Genomic DNA, 19,496 nt, shown 5'->3' with positions numbered 1-19,496 from the left:
GAACGAAAAGAAGGCGGAGAGATCGTGAGGGACTGACTACATTTGTTTCATCTCAACTTGAAGAGTTTTGTCCTTCTGCAGCAAATTTCAAGCAGCTTAGTGACAGAATGAGACAAAAACACGGCTCTACATCCCTCCCTTAATACTTTTTCTTGACTAGCACCATAATCTAGCGTTAATTTCTTGTCACAGTAAAACATCCAAGACGGAGAGGTGGAAATTTTGCGCCTAGTTAAAGTGAACAAAATGTAAGAGAATGTAGCAGCTGGGGTTGGGATTGGAAGGAGAAGGAGTGAAGGACCGAGAACTGAGCATGGCAGTACATGGAGCGAAAGGAAATTTAGAACAGACGGTGTGCTGCGGAAGTGTCGTCTAAGGAAAGTAACCACGAGAAGAAGGCAAAGGAGCACACTGACGAAGAGAGGTTGGGTAACGAAATGTATCAGAGTAAGGTCAACAGAAGGAGAACGAAAGGAAGGCAGATCCCAAGACGACGAGAGGGTGAGCAGCCCTCTGAGTGAGAATATAAGAACAAAGTGGACTTAAGGAAGACAGGAACACCAAAGACAATGAGAAAAATGTGGGGATACTGAGCAATTGACCCCGTGCGTGTATAAGAGAGGCTAGAAGGAGGAGACGAAGGCCTAGCACAGAACAACCATCAGAAGACAAAATAAGTACAAACTACATGTACATTTCAGTATCGCCATTAACTTCATCAGAACAAAGATGCCTGTTCTATTAAATATGCATGAGGAGAGAGGGAGTGTATTGTATCGCTCGTTGTGTGTGTGTGTGTGTGTGTGTGTGTGTGTGTGTGTGTGTGTGTGTGTGTGTGCAGCATATTCGATTGGAGGGTTGAGAGTTAGCCTATTGAGGGAGAAAGTGCTGTAATTTTGGGTCACACGCAAAAGTCAGCTGAAATAGTCTTGACTCATTTTACACCAGTCTTGCTGGAACTGTTGAAGGTCAGGCAAGGATAAATTCACTCAGTTCAGTTTGAAGAACAATTATGTAACGATCCAGGTCAGAGAGGATGCTTTTAGGTTCGATCCTGTAGCTCAAACTCTTTTATTATATTTAGATGAAACGAGATGAAAGGGTTGAAGGTCAGTCAGGATTAATAAATTTGATACTGAGAACAATATGGTTGATCAAAGGCAGAGATCGCAGGGCAAGGCCAGACTGATTAGATCTGCAGTAACTTTATTCATGAGCTGTCCAAATTTGCTTAAAGTCAAAGACCTTTTCGTTCTGTCCCGACTGAAACTATACCCCCGGGGCAGGAACCATTCTCACTTCGGCCTTGAAAATAGTTCCAACCTTGAGATAACGAAGAAATGTGTCGCTATTTGTCACTATCCACCATGGCCTAAATACCAAACACTTTGCGTTAATGTGTATTCCATTTGGTTTAGTAAGAAGAGTGTTATTCTACCGGACTTGTTGAAAAAAAATACGTAGGGCATTACTTACCAACCCCAAGAGAGAGAGAGAGAGAGAGAGAGAGAGAGAGAGAGAGAGAGAGAGAGAGAGAGAGAGAGAGAGAGAATGTAATTAACACTCAGTTTGTAGTGGCGTTGAAATATTACGCAGGGTATTGTTCTCCAAGTGCAAGGGAAGTGTAGGCTGTAAAGACAGACGGAGGAGAGAGTGAAAAGTAAAAGAAAAAGAAAGGAATAAAAGAAAGAACAATGAGAAGCAAACAGGAATAAATCATGATCCTTTCTAGTCTCTCTCTCTCTCTCTCTCTCAAGTAAAATCGTGTGGCTATAAGGAAAACAAAATCAGCCGTGATATATTTACTCCGACACAAGCTTAGGGACCATCTCTAATTCAGACCCGACCATTTAAAAGTTGAAAAGGACAGGCAGCGAGGACACAAGTTAACTCTCATGTGGACCAGAGATTGTTATTAGTATGCCATCCATTTTGTAGTCGGGGAGAGAGAGAGAGAGAGAGAGAGAGAGAGAGAGAGATCCCCACAAACCCAGATAACACATTAAAACCACCTTCATATTTAATTTCTTTTACCATTCGGCTCAAATTTTCCGGTTAAGCGAGTGCACCCGATTTCCACCTGCCGTTGTGGTAATCGGATTGCACGGTGGTGGGGGAGGGGGCAGAGTTAGCGGATAGACTGGATAGATATTGTATATATCGCGTTATTTTTCTATTTTTAACCACACACACTCTATTTTATTGCCCTAGCTTGACGAACTCTCTCTCTCTCTCACTCTCTCTCTCTCTCTCTCTCTCTCTCTCTCGTGCCATCTTTGTATAGCTTTCTGTTAACTCTTCAACTGCGACTCTTTTAACACAATTATTCAAATGAAGTCAACTCCAAGCGACTACGTAATTTCGCTTCAAATAATCTCGCAGCAATTAAAGCGTAATAAAGAACCCCTTTCACGATTTAATTGCCCTGGAAGAGTTTGGGTGTAGTGCAGTGACTCACGCTTTGAAGTTCATTTTTTTTTTTATTACAGCGCTAACTAATTATAACTAAAGCACAGAACAACGAAGGAGAATATACGGGTAAGCATAAGGACAGGCAGCATGAACTACACCTCAACACGTCCACAACACTGACAAACACCAGCTTTCTTGTTCTGTTCATATTCAGAAGTATTACAACGGTACATTATTTCCTGCGAGTGTAACATCTGCTATCTAATATTGGACGAAAAGCTAAGCACACTATATGTAGCTACAAGTGTTCTCAGACTCGAACTACCTCATTCTTGCCTGGCCCTCAGTCCTTTCACCAAGTCTTGTGCCGATCGGATCGAAAATGTTCAAGTTGCCTTTGCCTTGTCACGTTGACTTTTGACCTACTGTTGACAAAACCAGATAACTTCATCCCTGACTGACCCTCAACTCTTTCACTAAGTCTGGTCCAAAAAGGTATTAAGCCACTGAGTTATTTTCATACCGCGCGCGCGCACACACACACACACACACACACACACACACACACACACACACACACACACACACACACACACACACACACACACACACACACACACACACACACACACACACACACACACTAAGCGATATAATAAACTCTCGCGCGTCTACACTCGGGTGTGAATAGAATAACATCTCCAACGAATTATTTACCCAAGCGCAAGTGAAGGAGGGTGGTGGGGAGGGAGGAGAGGGTGGAGGAGAGCATTGGGTGAGGTGAATGCGTTAGGTTAGGTTTGATTAGGTTGTCAGGTTAGGTTAGGTGAGTTAGGGTTGGTTGGGTTAGGCTGGGACTGGTAACTAGGAAACAAACAATTTGCGAATGTGAAGGTCAAAATTAAACAAAAAAAAAAAAATAAACACACAATAACATAACTTTTTTAAAAACTGGCCTCACTACAGTAGAAAATGATCTTATATAATACATTTCAATACATTACAATAATAATAATAATAATAATAATAATAATAATAATTCTGCTTACCTCAGCAACACCATCGCCGCACAGGCAGACGCGTCGGTCCAAACTTTCCCTAAGGCATACCACGCTCTCACTCTCTTCGGGATTATTTATTTATTTATTTTTCCCGTGTTTCTTTTCACCCAGCAGTATAATTGAAGACAAGAACTACAGTGGACTGCGTTTTAGGGGAAGACTGTGGCTAAGAAAAATTGAATGTCTGCCTTAATTATCCTCGTGCCTCTCCTCATTCTTCTCCTCCTCCTCCTCTTCCCCCATCTTTCTCTTGTTCCTTTTCCTCTCCCTTAGCAATGCCCACCAATATAAACTGTAGCCTCATTGACACACAAATCAACGCAAATGAACGTCGAATTTCATTAACACACAAATCAACGCAAATAAACGCCCGATTTCATAAACGACGAGATCACTTTTTATGTGAATAAAATCGCCGACTGGTGGATTGAATAAAATTGCTGAGACTTCTGTCCTTTTTAGGGTTGGGTGGGGCTCTGCAATATTATCTCTCTCAGTAGCAGGAATATGAAAACGAATAAATTTTGCGCATCCGAGGGTAAACAACACAAACAGGCCACGTAGCACTCCTTGCCACAGATACACCCCAACACTCCTGACAGCATCAACGTCACTGCCGTTATAAGCATCCCAGTCCACTTGAGTTGCCGACACACTTTCACAGCTTCACAAATGTTTCGAAATTTGCTCCCAAAAGGTGTTCGTGTGAGGCTGAACGCAAGGATCTATATTGCATCATTTCTTTGCAACCTAAATCAGCTAAGCGATCGCTCAAACTCGGCAATTATCTCTACTAATATTGCACTTAGAAGAATATTAGGAGTTAAGTGGTGGGAAAGGATACCAAATAGTAGAATTAGAGAAATAACGGGAGTGCAGCCGATCGATGAATATGTTAGATTCTCACGATGGAAGTGGCTAGGACATGTGTATAGGAGACAGGGAATAGTACGAGGTACACCAGGGTGGGTGGCACTTGGTAGGAGAGGTAGAGGAAGGCCAAAAGAGACGTGGGTGAGGACAATGAGACGGGAAGCTGGAGATGAGTGTTGGGGAGATCTTGAGGAGTTAGCACAAGATAGGATGTGGTGGTGTGAGTTCATCGAGGCCCTATGCATCCCCGAGGGTGCAACAGGAAATGATTGATTGATTGATTGAATATTGTGCTAAACTGAAACACATGCTTTCGCATGTTGCTAAAACATAGCCACATTGGCAACTACATACTTAGGTAGCCAGATACCGTGCTCGGATGTTTCGACAATGGATGTTTGAGCCATGGGCCACCACCTAAGGACGTTTTGGGCGTAAGTTAGGTTAGGTCAGGTTAGGTTAGGTTAGGTTAGGTTAGGCTCACAACCCTTCACACTTCAAAAAGTCCTAGGTTGGTGGCCCATGGCCCAAACGTCCACGAAACATCCTACATTCGCCAGATACATATGCATTGTTACTAATATCTGCTAAAGATGCAAGAATATTGCAACTAACGAATAAATCAGCAATATAACTAAAAAAAATAAAAGTGTCTAAGTCATGAGAATGTCGGTAAAACTCAGCAATAATCTCCAGCATATGTCGAAATCTTCATATATCCGGAGGTTGGATGTTATTTCTTGTTGCTAAGAGCGTAGAAAATGTTGCTACAAGGAAATGATCAAGAATGTCCTTAGTTCCTAAAATCGCGAGAACACTGCCAAACCTCAGTAATTATGTGTTGCACATCGCGATATCTTTGTTATAATGCTGATAATAATTATAGAACTTACTACCGCTAGGCGGTATTAATGTCCCTCGTGTAATGGATCGGTATTACCCTAAGCCTTCGTCTTCTTTAGGTTCTGATACAGTTTCGACACACTTCCAAACTAATGAAACGAGTTTACAACCCACCAAGCCCACTGGAATATTGAAGGATAGTTTAGCAAGATCTCGATGGGTTTTGACACAGCTTCGTGATGGTGGAGAAGTTACAGTATGTGCGAAACTCTGCATTCCTCTGAATTAACACTTTCTCATGACTCACCCTGGTGAATACACTCGTTTGGCGTAATCTATAGAATAATTGTTTCGACCAAGAGAGAAAATGGTAACTCACTCTGCTGAATGAAACCAACTGGCGTCACCTGGAGGAGAATAACAAAGCTGTCCCGAACACTGGAATGGTTAACTGTGACAGGAATTACTTTTAGGTTTCTATGACTCACTCAGCCTAATAAAACTGTCTTGCGTTAGTTGAAATACAACACTAGGTATGTCCGCACCATGAGAGTTGAACAGGCTTCCCTCTGATTGTGAACAAATGTAAAGCTCCGGCGTTTGCTTTCTGCCGTCATGTAAAACGTCAAGAAGGGTTCGTTCCTCACTGCTGTTTGCTCTTGTGTGTTGAATTGTATTAATGACAGAATTTACTGTCGTTCCCCCTTGCATCGTTTTCTCCTTGGCTTAGGGAGAATATTATGACTTCTACACTATTTGCCCATTTGTCTGTCTGTCTGTCTGACGTAGGACGTTCAGGCTTTGTACCTACTCAGTAACAACCTCTCTTCCCACGACACACCACCATCCTCCCCTACATGCTCTCGTACCTTCTCGCTCATTTTGTCCTCGGTCTCTCTCTCGTTCAGGGGGAACCGATGGTGCGCTGGTCAGCACATCCAACTCCTATCTAGAAAAACATGAGTTCGACTCTCGGGCCGGTCAGACTGATGGATTAAGCGCGTTTCTCCCTCGTTGTACTGTACACCCATTAGCACGAGTATAATGGGGACCTTGTCATAACTTCAACTACCGCAAGTCGTGTTGAAGAAGACTGAAGCTTAGCAAAAAATTAACAGTCTGGCATAATGACCCGTGCAGTCGATAGCTAAATCTTCCTCTTCCACCTTCCCTCACCTACCTTTGTGCCATGTCCTTCCTTCCTCTCTTCCCTTACCTTTCACACTTCCCTCCTCCTTTCTGCCTCGCCTCCCTCTTCCCCTGCCACCACGTCTCTCTTTTCTACCTCATTTTCCTTCCTTCTTCCTTCCCTACCTCTCTCCCAGCTTTCTTATCTCCTTCCTTACCTTACCTTCCCTCATTCTTTGTTTGCCCAGTTCCTTCTCATCCTTTATCATTCCATCGCTCTTCCATTCCATCTCTCTCTCTCTCTCTCTCTCTCTCTCTCTCTCTCTCTCTCTCTCTCTCTCTCTCTCTCCATTCTTCCCTCCCCTCTGCTGCTTGGTTATACGTGTCTGCCTCTTCAGCCAAATTTATGCTCGAGTTTCAGGACGTCAGATAAAGGGGTGAGTTCTGCCCATCACGAGAGAGAGAGAGAGAGAGAGAGAGAGAGAGAGAGAGAGAGAGAGAGAGTCAAAATATGACTCCTCCTAATGCACTCCAAGTGATACATGTGTTTGGCTTTAAGAAGAGAATTTGTATATTTTAACACAGGATTTTATATGGGAGGAGGGCGACCGAGAACGAACTGAAGAGATAAGGCGCGAGAATGAGAGACTGACTAAGAATCTATATGAGAGTGAAGTGGTTGAAAGGAGAGAGAGGGAGACTGAGAAGAATCAGGTGGAGAGATGATGTGTGAGAGGCTGAATAAAAAGGCTAGAATGAGAAGAAGAAGGGACAGATCAAGAGCGAGATTGTGAGATAAGGTTCTAGCGTGTGTGTGTGTGTGTGTGTGTGTGTGTAGATGTGTCGTTACTGAGCAGGGAAAGAAAAACGCATGGAGGTCCTGTTGGTCGAGGTCACCCTTCTTGAGAACAGACGGATATACATGGAGTAAACAGAGGCGTAAATGGTCTCCTGTTTTCGTAGATTCTTTCTACATACAGCCGAACTTTTAAAACAAAGGAGACATCTCGTGTGTCAGGGGTTAATGAAGGCGGTATCTAAATCCTCCTGCTGGAAAAATCCCCCAAGGAAGAATAAAATAGTCTGATGTTACTGGACATCCACGGGCTGAATGGAGTAACCTTCAGATGATTTTTTCTTTCACTTCAGGAGAGAAATTCAGCATGAAGACGTTAGATAAAACCTTCATTAACCCCTTCATAGCTTTCGGTCATTCTCAGGTTTAATATAATCATTCCACAGTCAGGGATTAGGGATTACACGTTATGCTAAATTAAACTGTTAGCAAGAACTGAGTACAAAATAACATCATGGTAGTGAAGTGATTAACCCTTTCAAAACAATGGAATCTCTGATATTTTATTCTTGGATATGTTGTACGATTTTTTTTTCAGATAAAGAACTCTCTCTCCCTCTCTCTCTCTCTCTCTCTCTCTCTCTCTCTCTCTCTCTCTCTCTCTCTCTCTCTCTCTCTCCACATACATTACCCTTGTTGTTGGTGATGGCTGGAGTGTGGTGAGTTATATCCAAGGCGTAAGATTGACGGTAATTTCTGCCCCACCTGACACCACGACAACCCCCTCACCCCGATGATGTATGGGCGGGGTGATGGGGTGTGGGTGGAGGTGTGGGGATGTGGATTAGGGTGGACTGTGTGGAAGGGGTGGGGGATGCGAGTGGGGATGTGTGGAAGGCGGTGTGGGTGTGGGTAGGGATGGGGATGTGTGTGTGTGTGTGTGTGTGTGTGTGTGTGTGTGTGTGTGTGTGTGTGTGCGTGTGTGTGGTAGGACAGTGTCAGTTCAGGTGATGTGGGGGTACGGTGTAGGTGGAGAGTTGTGATATGGAGCAGTGGAGTGTTTTGGTAATCTGGGTAGGAGGAAAGACCATTTCATGTGGAGGAAGGTGAAGCATCTCTTTCTGAAAAATTCTGTTGTGCAAGGAATGGTGAATGAATGTGTGTGTGTGTGTGTGTGTGTGTGTGTGTGTGTGTGTGTGTGTGTGTGTGTGTGTGTGTGTGAGAGAGAGAGAGAGAGAGAGAGAGAGAGAGAGAAGCTAGCTGCATGAGTGTTAATATAGGACTGTGAATGTGAGTGTGCGAACGTGTCTGTGTGTCTGTAAGTATGTGTGTTCATTTGTCAGTGTGTGCTTGAGTCTGTCTCTCTGTATGTCTGAGTCTTTCTGTCTGTCTCTCCGTTTGCTTTTCTGTCTGTCTGTCTGTGTCAATTTCCGTTTGCCTGTCTGTCTGTCTGTCTTTGTCTTTCCGTTTGTGTGTCTGTCTCTCTGTCTTTATTTCTGTCTATCTTTCCTTCTGTTCTTCTGCCCGCCTATCTGTCTGTACCATTATTTCTGTTTGTCTGTCTATTTCTGTCTGTCTGCTGCGTCTTTATTTCTGTCTTTATGTGTGTCCTTTCTGTCTGTCTGTCTGTGTGCCTGCGTGTATCCAAGATTACTTGAGGATTATCAGATTTTTTTATTTTTTTTTTAAATATTGGACCAGCTATTTTCTGCAGTAAGGAGGGTCTAAGGTTATATATATACTTAATGGCGTCCACTTTTCCTTATAAATGTTGACAATTTTTATTTTCGGGATGACCTGGCGGATTGCTTGCGTCAGAGAGAGAGAGAGAGAGAGAGAGAGAGAGAGAGAGAGAGAGAGAGAGAGAGAGAGAGAGAGAGATGCTTATTCATACACAGGTAAATCCTCTCATTAGCAGGCAGTAATGCAGGTGTTCTCACAATAAACTCTGATAATTATATTGTTCTTAATCTACAGAATTATGAACGAACTGCTGATGGGCATTACACACACATTTACTCATTTACACACACACACACACACACACACACACACGCACACACACACACACGAAACCATCATATCCCACATGAAACCTCTCTAGAAAAATCTCTTGACAATTCTCCTATACACACACCATCAAGTCTCACGCAACGTAAAACCAAAAATAAAAGAATATATAAAAAATAAGCATAATCCGCACGAATAAATCCTCCAGCTTGAGGACGTCTGCTCTATTCTTGGTGTCTTTACTACATTATATTTTGATTTATTTTACGCTGTTCACAACGCCGCTACACAAATTTAGTCAACTTAAATGGTACATTCTTGGTATTAGAGGGATTAGAGCAACCTTTCATTATCCTCTTTATCCCACGGATATTTAAAAAAAAAAATTTTTTTGCAATGTTTAGATGATTTTATCCACTTTGGGAGAGTTTTTCAAATGAGAGATGTTACGTATTATTTTTATTAAGCTCATCGTCATCAGAGAATTCTCTTAACCTAAATGTAATCTTCTGGAGATAGCAAGAGTGAATTAACAGTGACCGCCGAGCCAACACATCAACAAGGTTACCGCCTCGATACCTGAGTGATTGGTGGCGATGGTTGGCAAGGTGCCGGCTCCTTAACGCCAGGGTTCGAATCCTGTTGTGATATGCTGACGCAATTCATCTCAGGTGTCCACACAGCCTTTGTGGTTTAGTAGGCAATATGAGTACCAAGGGTAATACCTCAAGGGGGGCGGGTACCTGTGATACCATGGACGATGCAGTGGCTTTCATCCCAGGAGAATGGGTGACTAACCCACCACAGGCTCAACGGCCGAAGTTGCAGAGATTAACACTGTGCCTAAGTGCATTATGGTATCTTCCCTCACCTTTACAGTACGTTGCCCTTTGTCTGGATAGGTTGGAGTGTAATAGGCTGGGTAAAGTATGAGGAAGCTAGACTGGCTTGCTTTGGTATAGATTAAGGAGTTTAGTTAGGTTAGGACAGACTCAAACGGTTGTTGATGATGATGATATATATATATATATATATATATATATATATATATATATATATATATATATATATATATACATCCGTGCAGAACCGTGGCCAAATCCCCAAACGATTCGACCTACAAAGTCTATCGACTTGTGGGATTTTCTTGTATTGTGCGACGGTGAACTGGGTCAAGCCAGGAGGCTGAGATTAGCACGCCTATTACATGTCAGCTGAGCAGTGGTTAGCCTGGTGGGTGGGTGGGGATGGCAGGGATAGATAGGGAGAGAGAGAGAGAGAGAGAGAGAGAGAGAGAGAGAGAAACATTTCTTATATTCTTGTTGTTACCAGAAGGATTAATTCAGCTCATAGCAAGCCTTTTGAACTGCAAAGGGTAGAAATCATCTTCATTAACCTCTTCATTACTAGATGTCTGTCCTGATGCAAGTAAAATCGTCCTGTGGCAGTAATATATATATTTTTTTTATTACACGTCATCTGAGTGATAGGAGGTGTGTAGGAGAACTGCTGGGCCTTGGGATAGGCCCTGAAGCCTTTGCCCAGAGTCGGACAGTATATAGGACTTTCAGTATTAACCTTAAAGGAAAGCTAAATCAGTGAGGCTGTTTGATAGGTGGACTATTTCATAAAAAAGGACGTGGCAGAGGAAGGAGCAGAGACTGTACGGGTCGAGGTAGAGGTGGACAGGTAGATGGGGGAACGATGCAGACAACGTTACCAGCGTCAGTACTGGATCATGAGTTTCTTCTTCCCATGACCATCTTCATGTTTCATAATGCCTGCTTTTAACGTCCATTTATTCTTTGTTTGATTAGTTATGTCGTGTGGCTGCAAGAAGGTCATGAACGTGGACAACTAGTATTTGGTAAAAGCCATTTCTTCTCTTAGAATACGACGCGCAACAGTCAGTGTTACATCCAGGTCCCCAGTTCTTCTGCTGGGTGAAAAGTGGCAACAGAGAAACCAGTTTTGCTTTTGAATCTGACCTGTTCGAGAATCAAACTCTGTTTCAGTTATGAATTGGACATGGTGACCAGCGCATCACCGGCTGTACCCCAAAACAAAGACCAGCAGCAAGAATGAAAGAATAAGCAACCCGGTAATGACTCAAGAGATTTAGTCAGAGATACCTTTGCAATACAAAAAAAAAAAAGAAAAGAAAAATGAAAGAAGGAAGGAGAAAGAAAAAATATCTCTAGAATCCCATCTGCGAATTACGGTCTCAAGGAATTCTGGACATATCACTTGTATGATTCTCCAAGACACCATGATTAAAGTGATTCCTTACACGCAGCTTCAGTGTAAGGGTATAATTCTTTTGCCATTACAGTGTCCAGCAAACACTGACCACACGTCCAACCATAATCACTGAAGCCCAGGTTGGCGTCATTGTCATTCTCAGACACGACAAATTTCGTAGAGAAGTTTTGGAACAGGCCAGATAACATAATTGGAGAGGCTGGTGACAAGTGAGGTGTGGTGACAAGGGAGATGCAGGTACACGTCCTGCTTGACTGCCCTGTACGTCTTGAATAATTCTTTTGTGTCTTACCTGAAGGTGACAGTGGTGTAATTGGAAACACACCAAGCCCGGAGGTGAGAGGTTCCAGATTCTATTCCCAGGCTGACCGAGGGACCTGTGGGCAGGATTTCCTCACTCCACTCTTTTCGCACCCAGAACTGAAACAGGAACCTTGATTTATAACCGAATGGTTGTGGGTTGTAGTCTTGGGAAATATTTGGACTTAGTATAAACTCAGTGACTGTTTTAATGATTCTCGTGCTGTCCATAGGCATTAATTACAATCGTTCTTTAATGACTGATATTCAAGATTATAAATGTCCCCTTCCCCCAATCCATCCCCCTCTCGGTTTACCTTTCCTCATGCCAACCACCCCACACTCCTACACCGTCCTAGGGCTGCCAACTTTTTCTCATATTCTCCCACACTCCACCTACCCTCATGTATTCATTAAAATACTTCAGTTCGTTCTCGGTTACTTCGTCTGCCAGCCACACCACACTCAAAAACTTTCCCCCAACGTGACCCCTACTGTACGGTGGAGTCCTTTTGCATTTTATTTATTTATGTATTTATTTACTTATTTATTTTCCACCACCAGACGTTACGCTATTGGAGTTAAAGAAGACCTTTCGCGGTGAAGAGACAAGTAACACTCCTTTGGTCCGTGTTCTGGAAGCTCCCAAACACCTCTTCCTAGGCGATTTATGTTGCTTATTACACCTTGCCGCTCTCTACTGCGTTACGTAAATCATTCCAATATCACCATACTCTACATAAACAGCGTGCAAAACTATAGTAGCCGGCAGTATTCAAAAATAAATCGGCAAGGAACAGGTGTTAAGGAGCTTCATTAACCACCCAGAATACATATAGCCTATTTTTTTTTTTTTTTAAGTCCATTCTTGCAATCTCCAAACGATCTTACTTTATAGGAAGACTGTCTCATCCTGAAAGAACTGATGGAGTCTGCATGCATCTTTCTATTCTTTTACTTATATCTTTTTTTAATAGATATGTCTTGTTTATTCTGAAAAAAAAAATAATAATAATAATGTGAGGGTAGCAAAAATTAAACTAAAATACGTCTTGAGAGTGAAGTGCTTAACCCCTTTATAACGAAAGGAATTTCTTTACTATAACCCCTTCACACACATGTCGCATTATTCATTTCCCCTTACTTACGTCCTGCATTATTCTTCCTGCCTTTATTCTTTCATTTATTCTTTCACCTCCTGCTTCCTTCCCTCCTTCGTCCTCTCTCTTACCTCAATTCCATCTTCCTTTTTGCCTTCATTCCTTCCTTTATTCTTTCTCTTCCTGCTTCCTCCCCTCCTTCGTTCTTCCCTCTTACCTCAATTCCTTCTTCCTTCCTGCCTTCATTCTTTCCATTATTCTTTCTCTTCCTGTTTTCTTCGCTCCTTCGTTCTTCTCACTTACTTCACCTCCTTGAACTTCCTTTCTACCTTTCTCCCTTTCTTTCTCATTCTTTGTTCTCTATGTCTCTCACTTTCCACCTACAATCTTTCCTTCCTTCTTTCCTGTCTCCCTTCCTTCCTCACTTACTTCCTTGCCACTGATAGTTAAATAAGTCCCAGCGGAGAGTTTTCGAATAACAGATGTGTGAAATAGCCACCAATAACCCCCATACTACTCGGGTGTTCTTATAATATGCAAAAAATAGCCTGGAAATAGCAAAATATAATATAAAATGGAAAATGGCCTCACGGGAGGGAAAGAGTTAATAAAATCAATTGAAGGTAAATAGGATTAAACTATAGTCTTTTCATCTTAACCTGGTCATAATTCCCGTCCTTTTCTAGCTCATTTCACTTAACGACAGAAGACAATGCTAAGGCTCTACATCCTTACTCTAACACTTCTTCGTGACCAGTATCGTAGACTAGTGATAATGCAGTGTTACAAGTCAGCATTCAATATGCAGAAATGTCAATTTTAGGCCAAGTAAGCAAAGATAGTATGATAAATAGCACTTCTTCGTGACTAGGGGGAGGCGGTGGCTCAATCGGTGGAGAGGTGGCCTGCAGTCCTACCGGACCCAGGTTCAAATCCCGGCTGGGGCAGGAACAGTTAAAGGATTTGAATTTCATAAAAATCAAGCTTTTCTGATCTACTAGAAGACCGGCCGATATGTAAAAATACCCCCGCTAATACCAGTACACCAGTCCTGTATGAGACAGCCCTAGTATGTATTCAATTTGAACGGTGGGTGTTAGCGCCAAAGTGGTGACATGGAGAGGTGTTTGGTATGTAGGAGGACTACTGGGCCTTGGGAGCATGCTGTGAAGCCTATGCCCAGAGTCGAACACATAAATTAAAAAATCATATTCTAGTGACAATGTATATTTACATGTCAGTATTCATAACGTAAAAATGGCAATTTAGGACCAAGTTAGAGTAAAAAGAGTATGATAAAGACGCCATCGTGCTGAAGGTGATAAGTCTCCATCAATTTTCCTGGTGTAATTCTTCCTCTTCCCCGAACCACCACACGCCATCTTCCTTCATACACTATTTACCCTCCCATAAAAATATAATTAGGCGCACTGCAACAAGGTTATTAACTGGACAGACAAACTCACGTCATTTTTTACTTTTTTTTTTTTCTTGACGTGCTTCTGAGTCGAGTTATGCTGGCTGTTTTTTAGGTCCTTAAGCAGTCTCACGCGAGGAGGGCTTTTACGAGAGAGAGAGAGAGAGAGAGAGAGAGAGAGAGAGAGAGAGAAGCAGGAGACTAATGAAAAATACTTAAGCAAGAAAAGAGAGACATAAGGAAGAAAGAAGGGGAAAAGAAAGAGAAAAAAGAAAATAGTTCAGAAAAAGGAAGGAAGGAAGGAAAGAAGAACGGAAGGAAAGAAAGAAGTAAAGACAGAGTAAAGAAGAATTAAATGAGAGGGGAGAGAGGGAGAGAGGGAGGATACACACAACGAAAAAATGAGGGAGGAAAGGTAAGGAAGAAGATGAAGGAAGAAAGATTAGGAAGGGAGGAAGAACGGGAAGCAAGGAAGAAAAGAAGGATGAAGGTAGGAGATGAACAGAGAGAGAGCGAAAGGAAAGGAGGAAATAATATACAAAAGAATGAAGGAAGAAACAAAGAGATGAGAGTAGAGAGATAAAGGAGGGAGGGAGGGAGGAAAAAGGGAAGGAGGGAAGAAAAACGCTGGATTACATGATATAGCCAAACAAGCGAGGGAGGGGAGAAAGAGATGATGAAAGGAGGAAGGTGAGGTTAGAGGAAGGAAAAGATGGAGAAAAAATATAAATTGATATGTGGAAAGGTAGGGGTGGCTTGGAATAGATGAGAGAGAGAGAGAGAGAGAGAGAGAGAGAGGCGATGTCTATATTCAACATAGGCCAAGTGTGATATAACAAATTCATGTTAATGTAATGTGTATTTTTCCTTATGTGATTTTTTTCCATATATTTTGTGTCAATGATATAATCTGCATCTTCTACAGCTCGCTTGTTGCCTGTTTGTTCGTCTATCTTGGGCAGGTAAGTTAGTGTGTAACATGTGTACATTTGTGAAGCAATGTGAGACCAGAGCAGAGAAGGTGACTGGCACAACAGTTCACCTTGTGCCAGAACATAATTAACTCTGACTGTACATGACAGTCTCCTTCACCTGCACTCATGACACCTGTATAACAAATCTCTCTCTCTCTCTCTCTCTCTCTCTCTCTCTCTCTCTCTCTCTCTCTCTCTCTCTCTCTCTCTCTCTCTCTCTCTCGCAGGTCTTGAAAGCTAACTTATGGGGAAGGAAGTTGGCCAAGTTGTCTAAAGACCACCTGGGGCTCATACCTCCCTCCATCCCTTCCTTCTCCCTCCCCCCCACCTCTCTCTCCCTCTCTCTCTCTCTCTCTCTCTCTCTCTCTCTCTCTCTCTCTCTCTCTCTCCTCAGCTCCTTCCTTGCGTCTCCCCGGGAAAAGTAAACGTAAAAAACCATGTTAGCCTAAATATGTGCGTGATTAATCTTTTTGCGAGAGAGAGAGAGAGAGAGAGAGCGAGTGAGGACATCACACGAAAAGTGATGTGTTGCATAAGGAACTTATTCTCAAATTTCGTCAACGTATAAAAGTGCCAAAGTGTGCACAAAGCAACACCAAAAAGTGTGTTAGTACCGAGACTATGAAATTTATAGAGGAACCAATTACACCTTCAGGGAGCTTGTGAAAACGTAATAAGTGTTATCTAAGTGATATATATCTCTCTCTCTCTAAAAAAAAAGGGGGGGGGGCACTAAACTGCTGAAAAGACAAAGGAAGACGCAAAACTGACCATTAAAGCCACGGACACTATCTAAAATATAACAAACTTATGAACGTCGGTGTAAAGCTTATGGAAGAGTTATATTGCCACTTAAGTAGCATACCTTTCTCTCCAGAGCCTCCCAAATCTCCAACATTTTTGAAAAGATTCAAATGAGTCTTGTGTGACCCTAATGTATTTATCAATCTGTCTGTTTATCTGTCTTATTTATTTATCTCTTGAATATTAGCAATTATAATAATTTGATATTTCTTTTCTCGTCATCCTCCTCCTCCTCCTCATTTCTTATCAACAGACGATTTTCTTCAGCTTAGATGTGTTGTCTCGTCGTCTTGGTGCTAAAAAGTAATCAAATTCAAATGTGTTTTCCACCTCTTTTCCCGCCAGAATATTCTTCTGTCCTGAGTCTGTCCTAATCCTCGGCTTCGGAACTTTGTGTTTGTGTCTCAAGGCAATTTTGTGTGTCTTGCATTCCAGATAACTTTTGCTGCTATATTTGTCTCGAGAAAATCATAAGAATGCTGCTTTTGTCTCAGTCACTATCACTACTTTTGTACTTATATATATTATCAAAACTGTCAGGCTTCTATGGCTCACTTATAATCAAACAGATTTACACAGAATTTAGTGGGAAAAAAAAAAAACACTAAATTTGTCCTGACCATGATTTCATTGTACAGTAGAAGTCACTATTACATCTCACATTGCCACGCACTGTACTGCCACATTACACACTGACGCACCACACACTGCCACACCACACACTGCCACATCACATACCGCCACACCATACACTGCCACATCACACACTGCTATACCGCATACTGCCACACCATACACTGCCACACCACACACTGCCATATTACACACTGTCACATCACACATACTTCGACACCACACGTATTGCCACACCACGCATACTGCCACATCACACACTACTGCACCACACACAACTCCACTACACATTGTCACACCTCGCGTCTCCTGACAGACTTTTCCAATATTCTATATATTATGCGTTTGTCCCAGGTCATAAACATATTTCCTTCATCATCCAGCCTTGTACAACCCCTGAAATCTTAAGTTTCCACACATTTAAAGTGAATATTGACCAGTTACTCGTCCTTGAGTGACACTGAATAAAACTCCAACCGCCTTTGGGCTCTGATCCTTATGGGCTAAATCACTTTGGTGTAAGGTAACGCACTAGGCCACCAGACGTCCATTCAATAATTTTCCATCAATAGAAAATCATTTAAAGGTAACGCTACATCGAGTAAGCGAATGATGGGCGCTTGGGCAGTTGATATGGTTAAGCATTGCTCCACTTTTAACTCTTTTCATGGTAGGTACTTCACAAACCTGATTAAAATCATTTGACATTACTGTACATTGTTAAAACAATAATAAAATGGTGTCACTGAAAAAAAAAATGTGGAATGCTTAGTTTTATCTTGCAGACAAAAGAACAAGCTTTGTCTGAGAGGTCTCATCTTTCAACTTCAAGGCAAGTAGTTTTCTGAGCTTTGCCAAAAGTTAAAGTACTAAAACCCTCACCCCCCACCCTCCCGCCCCCTCTGTCGTTCGTCTTCCTTCCTTCTATTGCCCTCCCCCTTGCTCCTTACTGTTTTCCTTCCCTCTAGTCCCTACCTGTATCCTCCCCCCTTCCCTTTCTTTACTGCCTTTTTTAATTTTCTCATTCCCTCCCTATGGCCTTTTTTACCTCTTTCAGTCCTTCTTTTTCCTTGCCTCATCTTCCTCATTCCTCTCTTGTTCTATCCTTCAACTGCTTCTTCCTCCTTCCTTCCTTCTTCCTTCCCCTACCCTTCCTTCATTCCTCTTTCCTTCTCTCTATCCTCTCTTTCTCATTCTTAACTTCCTTATCCATATCCTTTCTTCTTTTTCATCCTAGTATTTCTTGCTCACTGTACAGTATATAAATGCATAGGTGTGTGAGCTTCCTTCTTCCTTTATTTTCTCTTCTTCCTTTACTTTTCCTTCTTCCTTCCTTCCCTTTACCCCTCCCTCCCTCCCTCCTCCCCTTAATTTCTTCCTCCCAGCAAAGAATAAATGTGTGTGTGTGTGTGTGTGTGTGTGTGTGTGTGTGTGTGTGTGTGTGTGTGTGTGTGTGTGTGTGTGTGTGTGTGTGTGTGTGTGTGTGTGTGTGTGTGTGTGTGTGTGTGTGTGTGTGTGTGTGTGTGTGTGTGTGTGTGTGTGTGTGTGTGTGTGTGTGTGTGTGAGAGAGAGAGAGAGAGAGAGATTTTCCGCTAAACTAACGTCCTTTTTTTCAACCTTCCATTCTTTTCATTTTATTTTGCGTCCCCCTCGCCATTGTCCTTGTTTTTTTGTACCTTTCTCTTCCCCTCACTTTTTCTCTCTCCTTTCCTCCATTTCTTCCTCCCTCCACTTCTCCCAGCAGAGAAGAAACCGCGAGTTCTAAAGCACTGTCCTCTGAGGGGTCTGGTTCCAGCGTTTAATGTTCCTTTCTTTCCTGGTCTGATTTCCTCTTCCCTTCCCTCTACCAGCATCTCTACCTCCTTACTTTCCTCCACCATATCTTCCTTCCTGGCTTCCTTTCTGCTCTTTTCCTTCCTTCCATTTTTTCCTCCTTCCACTTCTCCCAGGAAAGAAGAAATCAGTGGAATCTCATCTTTCCTCTGCTTATTCTGGATGTTGCCTTTAGCATCCCTCTCCTCTTTTCTGTATCTTCCCCCTTCTCTCTCCCTGTCTTTTTACCTCCCTCCTGTCCTCTATTTCTTCTTTTCACCACCTGTCCTCCCTTCCTACCCTCCATTTCAATTCTTCACCACATCTTCCTCTCTCCTTCCGTTTCTACCCCCCTCTTCCTCTCTCCTTCCCTTTCTACCTCCCTCTATCCCTCCACCTCCACCTCCCTCCTTCTTCCAGACAAGAGGAAATCGGTGTGGTGGTGTGGCGGGCCAGGTCAAAGCATTTAAGGTGGCCCTCGAGGTGGCCGCTGCAAAAAAAGGAGTCCCAGGAAAGGAATTTAGGGTCAAGTGGAGAAGCATCACGTCCACAGCCAACGACCCGCCCCACTGAGCTGGCCTTCTCTGCTTTGGTGGTTGTTCGCAGTGGCTTCCTTCACGGTAAATCATTTTCTGACTTTTCTCTGCTTTACTTTTGTTTCGGTTATTTGATTGTGTGTGTTTATATTTGTGAGTGCATTTGTATTGTAGTTTTTTGTTGGTAAGATCTCCTAGGATCAAATCTCACTCACCCCCCTCTATCCCTCCTTACATTTCTCTCTCTCTCTCTCTCTCCTTCTCTAGCCTTGGAGAGAGAGAGAGAGAGAGAGAGAGAGAGAGAGATGGATGGAACAAGTTTGAGGCTATTATAAGAGGACAGGGTTAGAGTACACAGGAAATTGATCGGACGAGACAAGTTAACCCTTTCCCTACACACACACACACACACACACACACACACACACACTATATTCTTTGTACGGGACAGTCTAATTAATAAAGGTGTGTGAGGTCATCTTGTGGTGAGGAGGTTAATGAAGGCTTGACAGGTGTTTTGTAAGGTTTATGAGAA

Source organism: Coenobita brevimanus, chromosome 64 (assembly GCF_032717465.1).
Source record: "Coenobita brevimanus isolate Jiangsu-jjx chromosome 64, ASM3271746v2, whole genome shotgun sequence".
Lineage (NCBI taxonomy): Eukaryota > Metazoa > Arthropoda > Malacostraca > Decapoda > Coenobitidae > Coenobita > Coenobita brevimanus.
Note: the sequence above shows the minus strand (reverse complement) of the source record.